This window comes from Vulpes lagopus, chromosome 8 (assembly GCF_018345385.1).
Source record: "Vulpes lagopus strain Blue_001 chromosome 8, ASM1834538v1, whole genome shotgun sequence".
NCBI lineage: Eukaryota > Metazoa > Chordata > Mammalia > Carnivora > Canidae > Vulpes > Vulpes lagopus.
In genome coordinates this window covers 118,185,593-118,198,893 of record NC_054831.1, presented here as the reverse complement: position 1 = coordinate 118,198,893, position 13,301 = coordinate 118,185,593, and the positions used below count along the sequence as shown (strand labels likewise).

The window sequence follows — 13,301 nt, the reverse complement described above, 5'->3', positions numbered from 1 at the left end:
ACCCCTAGATCGTTTCCCAGAATTAGGAGTCTTTATGTTCTGTCTCCCTTTCTGATATTTCCCACACATTTCTTCTCCCTTCCCTTATATTCCCTTTCACTGTTATTTATATTCCCCAAATGAATGAGAACATACAGTTTGTCCTTCTCCGATTGACTTACTTCACTCAGCATAATACCCTCCAGTTCCATCCACGTTGAAGCAAATGGTGGGTATTTGTCGTTTCTAATGGCTGAGTAATATTCCATTGTATACATAAACGACATCTTCTTTATCCATTCATCTTTCGATGGACACTGAGGCTCCTTCCACAGTTTGGCTATTGTGGACATTGCTGCTAGAAACATCGGGGTGCAGGTGTCCTGGCGTTTCATTGCCTCTGAATCTTTGGGGTAAATCCCCAAAAGTGCAATTGCTGGGTCGTAGGGCAGGTCTATTTTTAACTCTGAGGGACCTCCACACAGTTTTCCAGAGTGGCTGCACCAGTTCACATTCCCACCAACAGTGTAAGAGGGTTCCCTTTTCTCCGCATCCTCTCCAACATTTGTGGTTTCCTGCCTTGTTAATTTTCCCCATTCTCACTGGTGTGAGGTGGTATCTCATTGTGGTTTTGATTTGTATTTCCCTGATGGCAAGTGATGCAGAGCATTTTCTCATGTGCATGTTGGCCACGTGTATGTCTTCCTCTGTGAGATTTCTCTTCATGTCTTTTGCCCATTTCATGATTGGATTGTTTGTTTCTTTGGTGTTGAGTTTAAGAAGTTCTTTATGGATCTTGGAAACTAGCCCTTTATCTGATACGTCATTTGCAAATATCTTCTGGGACAGTTTTTCATTTGGATTTCATTGGTTGTAAGCAACAAAGTGACTGGCTAGTATAAATGAGAATTTATTAGAAGGATGTTAGGGGCTCACATATTTAGTGTGAAGCCCCGAAAATCTGGCATTCGAACAGGATTGGCTGCAGAGAACTGAGACAGCAGTGATAGACCACAGGAATGTTCTTGAAGCCAGGAGTAACTGTTTAGGTGCTATTGCTAGAATGCGTGAACTCTAGCCCTGTTTGCTTTTTTTTTCCCTTGAGGTTCAAGTTCTAGGGCGAGAATGTCAGACTGTATTAGCTTGAATCACATGTTCATAGTTTACCCGGATGTGGTAAGAAAAAACTAATTCCTCAAGAGGAAGTCAGGGTGTTATTAGGAAAAAGGAATGGATACTGAGCAGGCAAACAGCAATTGTCCAGTATTATTTGTGTATTACGGAAGTGACTTGAGACTTAGTGAGGTTAAGTGACTTCCTGGGGTCCCATAATTAGTACGGTTATTAATCAAGCCCAAGTTTGTTGCTAGATCTTTATTCTCTATATTATACTACTTTTTTTTTTTTTAATTTTACTTATTTATTCATGAGAGACACACACAGAGAGAGAGGCAGAGACACAGGCAGAGGGAGAAGCAGGCTCCATGCAGGGAGCCCGATGTGGGACTCGATCCCGGGACTCCAGGATCACACCCTGGGCTGAGGCGGTGCTAAACCGCTAAGCCACCCAGGTGTCCCTGTATTATACTACTTTTAATCTAAGAAAGGGGTATTTTTCACCCTGTGGATACCCTCGGAAGGGGTAATGTGGCATAGGAGGAAAGGCATTAAACCTGACAAACAGTATTGAATCAACAAGCTGTCTTTGTTTAGTGACCTAAAACAAATAATTTATTTCCACATCTAGCAGGGAAGATAGTGATAATGTATACTTTATAGTGATTAACAAACTGAGTTTTACTGAGTTTTACTGTATATAAGGCCAGTCAATTCAGTGTCCTATACATAGTGTCATATACACCCTGACTTCCTCTTGAGGAATTAGTTTTTTCTTACCACATCCGGGTAAACTATGAACATGTGATTCAAGCTAATACAGTCTGACATTCTCTAAGAAAGCTTTAGCCCCCTGATTTGGATTGGGCGGGGGCTCTGACAAGTGAGAAACCCATCCTGCTGATTGAAACCATCCAAAAAGTAGCTGCATGATTTTTCCCTCTGCCCCTGAGTGAGTTGTTAGGCTTAGGAGAGTACCAAAGGGACAAGACCAAACTAGGGAGAGGTCAAAAGCACGTACAGCCTTTGACGTGAAATATGCCTTTTTGGAAATCCAGTCTTCCCACCCTGCCTCTCAGGAGCCTCTGAGTTCAGGAGACTTTAAAGAGTACCGTGTGTATTGAGCATGATTCTGGGCACCAAGGAGGTCCTAAGTTTGATACTGATTACATGAATGGCAAGGCAATTTTTAGGGAAAAGTCTCTGAATGCAGAGAATTAGTTCTAACTCTTCCTAGAGTGATCTTTACAGCAGAATTTGGGGGATGCTTCTTTCTTCATTTGGCCTATAATTTACATCCGGAAAAACAGGTTTAATTGTTGGCAGACCCAGGTTTGCCAGTGGTCTGCCTTTTCTGAGCATGGAATTTAGTTAGTTGGTCTCAGTGTTTTCTGTAGCTTTCTGTTACTACCTGTGAATTTTTATTATAGCCCTGTAAGCTTTCAAGCCAGGCAAGATGGGATCCCTGGGTGGCGCAGCGGTTTGGCCCCTGCCTTTGGCCCAGGGCGCGATCCTGGAGACCCGGGATCGAATCCCACATCGGGCTCCCGGTGCATGGAGCCTGCTTCTCTGCCTCCCTGCCTGTGTCTCTGCCTCTCTCTCTCTCTCTCTCTGTGACTATCATAAATTTAAAAAAAAAAAAAAAAAAAAATCAAGCCAGGCAAGATTGGGGACCTGTCCTGACTCTGCCTCATTATAGCCTTTGTCTTTGTTTTAACAAAACCAAACCCTTAATTCCTCTCTGGGCTTCATTTCTTTATCATCAAATGAAGTTGATAATAGTAGCTAACATCACTGTGATAATATCCTAAGCAGTTAATAAAGATGATCTCGTTTAGTCTTCTCTACCTTTCACTCTTAATTGATATAAAATTTGTGTAAATTAAAATTTACCATTTTAACCTTTTTAAAGTATACAATTTGGTAGCTTTTAGAATATTCACAGTGCTGTGCAACCATTGTCACAAATTCCAGAAAATTCCCATTACCCCAAAAGGAAATCCCATACCTGTTACCAGTCTCAATTCCCCTCTCCCAAGCCCCTGGCAACCACTAACCTGCTTCGGTTTCTATGGACTTGCCTATTCTGGACATTTCACATAAATGGAACTATATAACGTGTCTTTTGTGAGGCATCTTTCACTTCACATAAAGTTCTCAAGGATCATCCCTGTTGTAACATGTATCAGTACTTCATACCAGCGATAGGAAGCATATTACTTCCAAAGCAACCCATTTTATTTAAGACAGCTTCAAGTATTACAAGTTATCCCTCATTTTGCATGAGTTACTCCAGTAACTTATACTGATTCTACCTTGGACCCCTGAAGGAAGATCCTGTCAAGCATTTGAAGTTCATTTTCATTCATGTTTCTTTTCCAGCTCCACAAGTTTTTTTTGATAGATTTGATTTTTCCAGAAAAACTAGAAATTTGGATTTTACATACTGGCAGTTGTTTGCTCAGATTAGTATTAGTCCCTGTAAAACCTCTGCTGTAAGCCAAACATTTGCCCATAGGCAGCCTACCAGCTTGCAGCCTCTGGTCAGCTTCTATTAATACAAATTAAAAGACACATTAGGATTATTGAGATGCAATCATGTCCATACAATTCATCCATTTTAACTACAATTCAGTGGTTTTTAATAAATACAAAATTGTATAGTCATCACCACCATCAATTTGAGGATGCGTTTATCACCCCCAGAAAATTCCCACGCCCCCGCCCCCCTTTTTTAAATTCCTATGCCCTTTAGCTATCTCCCCCGCCAGCCCACTTACCTTCTCCAGCCCTGAGCAACCATTCATCTACTTTCTACCTCTTGGTTTGCCTGTTCTGGACATTGCGTACAAATGGAATCCTACAATATGGGATCTTTTTTTACTGACTTCTGTCACTTAACATCATGTCTTCAAGCTCCATCCATGTTGTAACATGTATCAGCAACTTATTCCTTTCCTTGTTAAGTAATGTTTCATTGTGTGCATTTTGCAGCTTTATCCATTCACCCATTGACAGATCTCTGGGTTGTTTATGCTTTTTGGCTATGATGAAAAACACTGTTATGAGCACTCATGTACAAGTTTTTGTGTGGTCATGTTTCCAGTTTCTTGAACATGCATCAAGGAGAGGAATTGCTGGTTCGGACTGGCAGCTTAATGCTTAACTGTTGGAAGGACTGCCAGACTCTTATGCAGAGGCTGCACATTTCCACCAATAATGTATGAAATTTCTAATTTCTCCATATCCCTACCAGCACTTGTTATGTTCTGCTTTGTTTACTGTAGCCATCCTACTGGCTGTGAAGTGGTGTCTCACGGTGGTTTCCATTTGCACTTCCCTAATAACTGATGTTGTTGAGCTTCTTTTCATGTGCTGGTCCACTATTTGTGTATCTTCTGTGGAGAAATGTTTATTTAAATCTCATGTCAGTTTTTAACTAAATTATTTGTCTTTTTATTATTATTAAATTGTAAGTTTTTTATGTGATCTGCTGCTAGACCCTTGTCAAATAGGTGACTTACAAGTGTTTTACTCCCACTTCATAGGTTATCTTTTTATTTTCTTTAAAACACAAAAGTTCCATTTTGATGAAGTCCAGTTTATTTTCTTTTGTTGCTTGTACTTTGGCTGCCTAGATAAGAAACCATGGTCTGATTCAAGGTCCTGAAGATTTAAACCTGTGTCCATCTAAGAGTTTTAGTAATTCTTACATTTAGGTCTGTGACTCATTTTATGTTAACTTTTGCAAATGGTGTGAGATCGGAGTTTCATGTTCATTCTTTTGAATGCGGATATCTAGTTGTCCCAGCAATATTTATTTAAAAGACCATTTGGGGGGAGGAGGTGCCTGGATGGCTCAGCTAGTTGGGCATCTAACTGGATTTCAGCTTGGATCATGATCCTCGGAGCCATGGGATTGAGCCCTAAGTCAGGCTCCCAGCTTGGCAGGGAGTCTTCTTGAGTTTCTCTCCCTCTCCTCCCCCTCATGCACACACACTCAGATGCACGCTTTTTTTTTTTTTCCTCTCTCTCTAATCTTTTTTTTTTTTTTTTAAGCATTAAAATGACTGTTTTTTCCCCATTGAAGAATGATCTTGGCACCCTTGCCCATATTGGCACATCAATTGGCCACAGAGGTAGAGATCTACCTTTTGAAGTAGGTATTACTTAAAGGTGATTAATATAATCTTTGGCATTGTAGTAGCTAGCTACTCAATAATAAGGACTAGCTGACTGAGTTATTTTGGCACCACTAAAGGCTAGTGGTAAGCGATGGGGCTAGAATTTGATCCCACGTGTGGGTATCTCTGAATCACATCTTTACCCTGTGCTTATACTGCAGGCTCTCAAGTGGAAATGAGGCTAGCCATTCTAGCTGCCATGCCAGCCACATGTAGTTCTTCAAAGGCTTTCGAGGCTGCGCCCCACGTGCCATTTCCCCTGCCATCAACATCCTTTGCTCTCTCCATCTTCCTCCAGGGTGCTCCTGGCAATGACTGTCACTGCAGAGGGAACACTCTCACCCCCTCTTACCTAGGAATATGGCAGTTATTCAAGAAGCCTTGGTGTTTGTCCCTCTTGCTTTCTCTCCTATCACTTCCCACTCCCTGCCCCAAGCTAAGAATGAGGGTAAGGATGCATCAGAAGCTGCTAGGGCTTTCTGGCCATTAAGAATGAAACAGATTCAGACTGTGTTTTGTTTCAGGAACAGCAGCCTGAGAGTTGGGACTGAAAAACTTTCTTGCCTGCACATATGCAGAGTTCTATACCATGTGAATAGGGGGATAGAGGTGGTGTGGTAGTGGAAATGTTTTGCTCAGGTTTTTGAAACTTAAGTACTCCCTGCCTAGTCTCAAACCCTGAAGCTCTGCCCCTCAAGGCTTTGTCCAAAGATCATATCGGAATGAGAATCCATAAAGCAAAATATGGGTTCCCTCTTGATGTCTTTTTGTGCTTTGTGTGACCCTAAACAAGCTGCTGTTTGCTGGCAGTTAAATAGTCATTTAAATTGTTCCTCCATCTATTCCCATTCCTTGATTTTGTGACCCCACTTTGTGAAAGAGGGAAGAAGTAACAGAGAAAGTAGGCAGCTCTGCCTGGCTGAGGGAGGAGAGAACTGAATTTGCATGCCTACTGTGTGTCCCTATTTTTGTAAAGGAGACAGCTAATAGTAGGAGAGGTGAAGTAATTTGCCACAGTTGTATAGCAAGTTGTGGCGTGTGCCTGTCAACATTTTTTAAACCAAATTCTCTAAGATTCAGTAAGATAACACCATATTTCACTGATACTGAGACCATTAAGATGTATCAAGTACTGCAAAGAAAGAAAAAATACTGCCAATTAAACCAACATAGTAATTTGTTTTCGTTATCAAGTGTAGGATGCATCCTGATTTCAGGGATGTTAAAATCAGAAAAATATATATTTTAACTACTATTGCATTTTGTCCTTTTTTTTTTTTTTTTTAAGATTTTATTTATTTGACAGAGTGTGCGCAAGCAGGGGAAAGGGCAGAGGGAGGAGGAGAAGCAGGCTCCCCACTGAGTAGGGAGCCCATCATGAGGCTCGATCCCAGCATCCTGGGATCATGGCCTGAGCCTAAGGGAGACACTTAACTGACTGAGCCACCCAGGTGCCTACACGTTGTCAATTCTAACATTGTTTCTTTACTATGTGCCATGCCTTATCTTCACCTGTAAAAGAGCTATTGTCTTGGTTTTTTTGTGTGTTTTTGTTTTCTTTTTTGGTTTTTTTTTTTTTTAAGGATCCTATTTATTTTGAGAGACACACAGAGAGAGAGTGAGAGGCAGAGACACGGACAGAGGGAGAAGCAGGCTCCCTGCAAGGAGCCTGATGTGGGACTCAGTCCCGGGGCCCAGGATCACACCCAGAGCCAAAGGCAGATGCTCACCTTCTGAGCCACCCAGGCATCCCATATTGTCTTGTTTTTACAGAATGATGAAACTAAGGCCCAGAAAATTACTTACCCAAGGTCATGTAGCTGCTAAGTAGCAGAGTTGGGATTTAAGCATAGGCAGTCTGATTTCAGAGTCTGTGATCAATCTCAACTACTAGATTATGCTGGAATTTAGAAGCAGTTTTGTCAGCCTGAACCATCTCAGAGAGCCTATGCAGCCATTCTCTATCCTTGAAGGAGGCTTCTTCTGCAGGAATATTATTGCCAGTGCAATAAACATTTGCTGAGGCTACTTAGGTCTTTATTCTGGCTGTTCCAGGTCATGGGTCTCCATCAGTTCACAGTGTCTACCTATCAGAAACTCAGTCTAATGGGAGAGAGTAAGTCTTTAATAGTTGCAGTAGTGTGTGGCTGTGCTCTGTTGCTGAACTGATTACCAAGGAGCCTGGGGGAGCTGTCAGAGAAGGCTTAGGAAGCACCAGGCAGGCAGATTAACACAGCACCTTATTAATGGTTTTAAACAGACTAACATCAATTCTGCTGCCTCCAGAGTTAATTTTAGTAGCTTCGGAGCTATCCTCCCCAAGACTCAGTTTCATCATCTGTAAAATGGGGGATTATCATTTATTTCACCACATTGTTGTGAAGATTGCATGAATTCATAATAAACATTCATTGTGACCTATAGTAAGCACCCAGTAAATGTTAGCTATAAATAGAGGCTGGAAGAGAAGTGAGCGCTCATTTTGAAAAGTTAAATGCTAGGCAAAGTATTCAGACTTGATTCTGGAGTTTAGGGAGTTATTTGAAGGCCTTGAGCACGAGAGTGACTTGACCACACCCATGTTTGCCATTGTGCTGGCAACATAGGGAAGGAGGGAAGAGGCAGAAGAGCAGAGCCTCCTGTGCAGTAGCACCTATCCTTGTGGGAGAGTGAAGGGTATATTCTCCCCTCACCTTGCCTGCCTTCTGCTGTCCTCTTGCTCCATGGCCTTTTGGTTTTTACCTTTTTCAGAAAGAATAATCCTCTCGTCAGAGATTTGGGCTACTTGAGGGTTGGACGTTAGGCCTTCGCCATGTTAAGGGAGGCTTCCCACCTCCTGTGCTTTTAACCCACCTGTGAGTTGGAGACCAGAACCTGCGGTCTCCTCTGATAAAAACTTTGTTTTTAAGGAATTGTGAAAGAAGGCTTTGCTTCCTCTGAATGCATGAAGTCTCTGCCTCCATTTTAAGCTCTTAATTCTGTGCTAATTCCATTGGAATTATCATATGCAGATGCAGTGACCCATTTAATTTTCACAGACAACCCTGTGAAGTGGGGATAATCCTGGGATCCCCTGGGAAATTGACAAATCTGGGTTAGGATGACCACAGGGCCCAAGAGCTGGAGTTTAAACCCAGGTCTCTGCTCTCACTTGACTGCCTCCTGGTCTCTATACCTATAGTGGGCACCAGAAGATCAGCTTACACGGCAAATAGTTCCCAGCTTTGGTGTACAGGATAGGTACCCCTTGCTGCGTTTCCAGATTCCTGAAATTAAGAGAATTGGATCGTTCTAAGCCTTCTCTTTCTCTCTCCAGAATTTTCTTTCTTTTTTTTTTTTTCCTCTCCAGAATTTTCATGTACCTCTTGCTCTCTGGATTAATAGTCGTTACATGTTTAAAGCTAGCAGGCATCTGATGAATATTTAATAACCTGAGCAGACAGGCTGGATACAGCTGTCTAAGACAGCAGCTGTTGGGGGGAAGGGGAGGAAGTGCACTGCCCCACCTAACTACTTGTTCTTTCCTTCCCTGAGCTAGCCCTTGTAGGCCCCTTAGGAACAAAGGCATATGGTGGGCACTATACCTGAGTCGTGTTCTGGCCTGATTGCTTCCTGGGCTTCCAAAGAGGCTGCCTTTATGGAACAGACCAAACCGTTTTGGAGGGTAGTGAGCAGATAAGTTCACTGATCTCTAAAGTCAATTTTCTGAGGCGTCTGGGTGGCTCAGTCAATTAGGCATCCAAGTCTTGGTTTTGGCTCAGGTCATAATCTTGGGGTCATGAAATTGAGCCCCACGTTGGGCTCCTCGCTCAAAGGGGAGTCTGCTTGAAATTGTCTCCCTATACCCCCCACCCTTCAAATAAATAAAATATTTTATATATTTATATATATATTTATATATTTATATATGAAAATTCAATTTTCTAGCCCCTAGGCTGAAATTTTTTTTTTTTTTTGAAAATTTTTTACTCTAACCTGTTTTAGCACTGCAGCTAATGACATGTTCTTATCCAATTCTGCCAACTGTAGCTCTCTATTCTAAGAGGAGGGAGACTTCTATCTGGAAGGGACTCCAATTTCCTAACCATGCTACTGGTGTTTAGCTTCTTGACATTCCTTGACTACAAACGCAGCAGCCTCTTGGCAGTGGCTCTACTGCTGTGATGAGTATCTTTGGCTACTGTTTTGGGCAGGAGATGGACAAGTAGAAGTTCTCAGATAGGGACACAAGCTATCCCAGTGCTTCTCCCTTGCCGAGACCTAGGAAGCTTGTCACTTCAGGAGGCCTTATTGGTTCCAGGGCAAACTTGGGGAGGATATGGGGACTCCTGAAAAAAGATAACTCATTTGAGAGGTTTCCAGGCAGAATATGAAGCACAGCAGGCTGTCAGCCCAGATCTGTCACCGTGGAACACATTGCCAGGCATTAGGAGACTACTCCTGTTCTTAAAACTGCATTAAGGTGCCTGAATTAGCCATTCCCTTACAATCTCTGAAGCCTACCTATTCCACCTCAGTCTCTTCTTCCCAGACACTGTGGTGTGAGAACTTGAGATAGAAGAGTTTGGGTTTAGATAGAGCTAATTCCTCCCACAGGCTTTTGGCTCCTCCAGCCTTCATGCTTCCCATTCATGGCTCAGCTTTAGGTATAGAACAGGCGCCTCTCATTTCTCAGGAGGCTCTCTGCAGTTAGAGTTCAGAAACAATCTCTATCTGCCTTTGAGAAAGAAATGCCTTGTGCTCTGATAGGATTCATCATAAGATTGTCTCCAGGGATCAATATAAATGGCCCTTTCTTTTTTTTTTTTTTTTTTTTTTTTTTAGATTTTATTTATTCTTGAGAGAGACAGAGACATAGGCAGAGGGAAAAACAGGCTCCCCATGGGGAGCCCAATGCGGGACTCTATCCCAGGACCCTAGGATCATGACCTGAGCCAAAGGCAGATGTTCAACCACTGGGCCACCCAGGTGTCCCAGATTTATTTATTTTTAGAGAGAGTGTGTGTGTGAGTGGGGGCAGGGGCAGAGGGAGAGAGAATCTCCAAGCAGTCTCCCCAGTGGAGCCAATTTGGGGCTTGATCCCATGACCCTGAGATCATGACCTTAGACAAAATCAAGAGTCAGCCGCTCAACCAAAGCCACCCAGATGCCCCAATATTATTAAACACATTGGCTAATATATACTGGAACCTCTACTATGTGCTGGACCCTGGAGATTGGTGAATAAACAGTAAAATTAGCCCCTGACTTCATGGAGCTTATATATGAAGAGACAGACACTAAACAGATATTAGTCTCATAAATGACATACATCATTTCAGTTGTGATAAGTGCTGGAAAGAACAGGGTGCTATGAGGACAGACAACAGGCAACCTAGCTCAGGGGTTCTCTTTGAGGAAATGATGTTTAAGCTAACATCTAAAGGAAGAGGTGGCTAGGCAGAGAGTTTGTAAGATGGTAAGGACACAAAGCACATTCTAGGTAGAGGGCAGAACCAAGGCAGGTTTGCGGTGAGATAGGAACCTGGACTTTCCTCTGAGGTCAACACTGAAGACTACTGAATGAGATGTCAGAAACAGCATGATTAAATTTAAATTTCACTTGCTCCTAAGTGGAGAATGGATTATGGATAATGAGGACCTATTAGGAAACTTTGTGTTAATCTAGACAAGAAATGAGAAAGGCCTATAGTAAGTAGGGTGATAGCAGTGAAAATATAGAGAAGTGAGTGGATCCAAAGACTTTTCAGAGCTACAATAAACATAATTTGGCACTTGATTAGCTGTGAGAGAAGAGGGCATGATTAAGGAGGGCTCCCACGTTACTGGCTGGAACACCCAGCAGAATGGGGGTGCCATTTTTTAAAAGAATGAGAGTGCTGCTACAGGCTTAGGCATGAGAGCAGGGCCCTGCCCTGTGCCCCAGGCTTGAGATGTGTGTCTCCTACAGATAACCCTGAGTATCTGGGGCTGGGATGAATCCCTCAAAAAGGCAAAAGAGATGGCCCCCTGCACCTAGGATTGAGGTGCTAATAATAGCTGTAAGAAGATGCTGTTTCCTCATTCTCTTTTCCTCCAAAGGTTTTAAAACTCTTTGTTAATCTCTATATTTTTCACATCTCTGAGAGAGCAGAAATGATTTTCCCCTTCATACATCTGGAGGCCCCAAAGCTTGTATAGCTAAAGGCCCCGAGTGGCCACGTTGATTCTGCCTTGGATCATTCAGCCCGGCATGGCCAAGGATGGGAGGTGTATAAAGTAAGACTCCATTTTCATTGCTTGACCATCAGCAAAAAGCTCTTAGGCTATGGACTTCTATTGCCTATCCATCTGTGCACCTAGAAACCTGTACCGAATGAAGTAACTAGAGCTGTGCTGTGGGATGGGGAGGTTGCAAGGGGGGGGGGGCACCCTGGCCAAATGGGAGGCTAAGAAGCCCCCTGATAGGGTAATTTCATGTCTCTTCATTCTCTACCTGTGTCTTTGCAGTGATCAGAGGACTCCGGAAACCAGGAGAGCTGCCTGCTGTGTGTCAAGGCTGGCCTGAGGGCATCTGCCCAGCACAGAGAAACCCAGGCCACAAGAGCAACAGTCTTTTCCCACTCCACCTCTTGAGCTGTCTGATTTGCCCACAGAACACCAGCCAGGATTCCCCTAACAGAGTCTCTGGGTCCGGAATGGAGTCCTCAGGGCTGCATGGGGCTGTGATGCTAACAGTTACACCTGCTCAGGACTTGAAAGAGTTGAAGGGGACTGACGGTATCCCAGGCACAGCCTCCCAGATCTGAATAAACTTCCACCTCCCACTGTGTCACTCCCATTTTGCCTGCTTCCCCTTAGCCTCCAGCAGAATTGGCTGGAACACACACCAGCATCACCTATTTCCCACCCTCCCACACTTGTGTTGTGGATGCCAGCCTGGAGGCCCTTGGGCACCTCCAGAGGGCTCTCGGGACAAGACCACTTGTCACCTCTATTACAGGTGGAGGAAAGCCAAGTGAGGAGGTTTATTTACTTTGAGCAAGTTATTTAACTTCTGAGCCTGTTTTTCTCTTCACAGTTGATTACTTACTTTGCTCAAAGGCTACTCTTGCAGGGTAGGGCTTTTCCTCTTCACCTCTGTACTATATCCCTTCCCCAACAAATAAAAGATTTGGTCACATGAAGAATGGTCCCACTCTGGTAGCCTCTGTCAGCTTTGGGAAAGACCCAAAGGCCCCTTGTCTAGCTAGTCCTCCTCCTCCAGCTATGTTGAGCTAGCTCTTGGTCCCAAACACTTTGTTTTGAAGGACTGGAAAGTCTGTCCTCAGACAGACTTCTAGTTTCCTGCAGCTGATTTCATACTGAGCTACCTGAGAGGTTAGGGATCTCTAATATTATACTCTTCCTTCAATAAAAATAACTCTTCTGGTCATTTATCCTAACAAAAGTACTGGGAAGACTAAGCCTGAGAAGAAAGACTGTCTGCATCTTCAATGTGCCTGGGGCATTCTGATGAGCTTGGATTCACTCTTAGCAAGATAAGGATGTTGAAATCAGTTGATTTACTTTGGGCAAGTTATTAAACATCTGACCCCATTTTTCTCATTTCTGATTATTACTATAAAGAATTACAAATATTTTGAGTGCTTATTAGTATATACTAGGCACTGCATCAAGTGTTTATGTGCACAATTTTACTTAATCCTCCAATCCATTATACTCATTTTACAGATGAGAAAACAGAAGCTCAAGGAGAATAAACTTGTATGAGGCTAAAAAAAGAAGCTATCATATAGACTTCATAGTCCCTGCTTTTCACCCATTCATACCTTTCACCACAAGTACTTTGAAATACTAAAGCATTTGTGTTTGTGTGAGAGGTTTGTTTATGGTTCAAACCTGGTCCTGGTTTACCCAAGAAAGAAGGTTCCTGGGGTGTCAGACTTTCAGTGCCCAGACCAGGCAAGTCCCAGGCAAACTGAGATGAGTTTGTCAAATGTTTGCATGGAGACTCTTGTTTCGGAGCTGGCCACTGAGGCT

The 13,301-nt window shown here is 43.0% G+C and overlaps 1 protein-coding gene across 1 annotated transcript in view; it reads left to right on the top strand.

Annotated features, from left to right (window-relative positions):
- The window catches only part of KHDRBS1 (KH RNA binding domain containing, signal transduction associated 1), a 40,071-nt gene extending 27,986 nt beyond the window's left edge, over window positions 1-12,085 (top strand). The window contains exon 11 of the transcript XR_005989446.1: window positions 11,769-12,085. The gene's annotated coding sequence lies outside the window, so the exon portion shown is untranslated. The remainder of the gene's footprint in view (window positions 1-11,768) is intronic.
- Window positions 12,086-13,301: the final 1,216 nt, after the last annotated feature.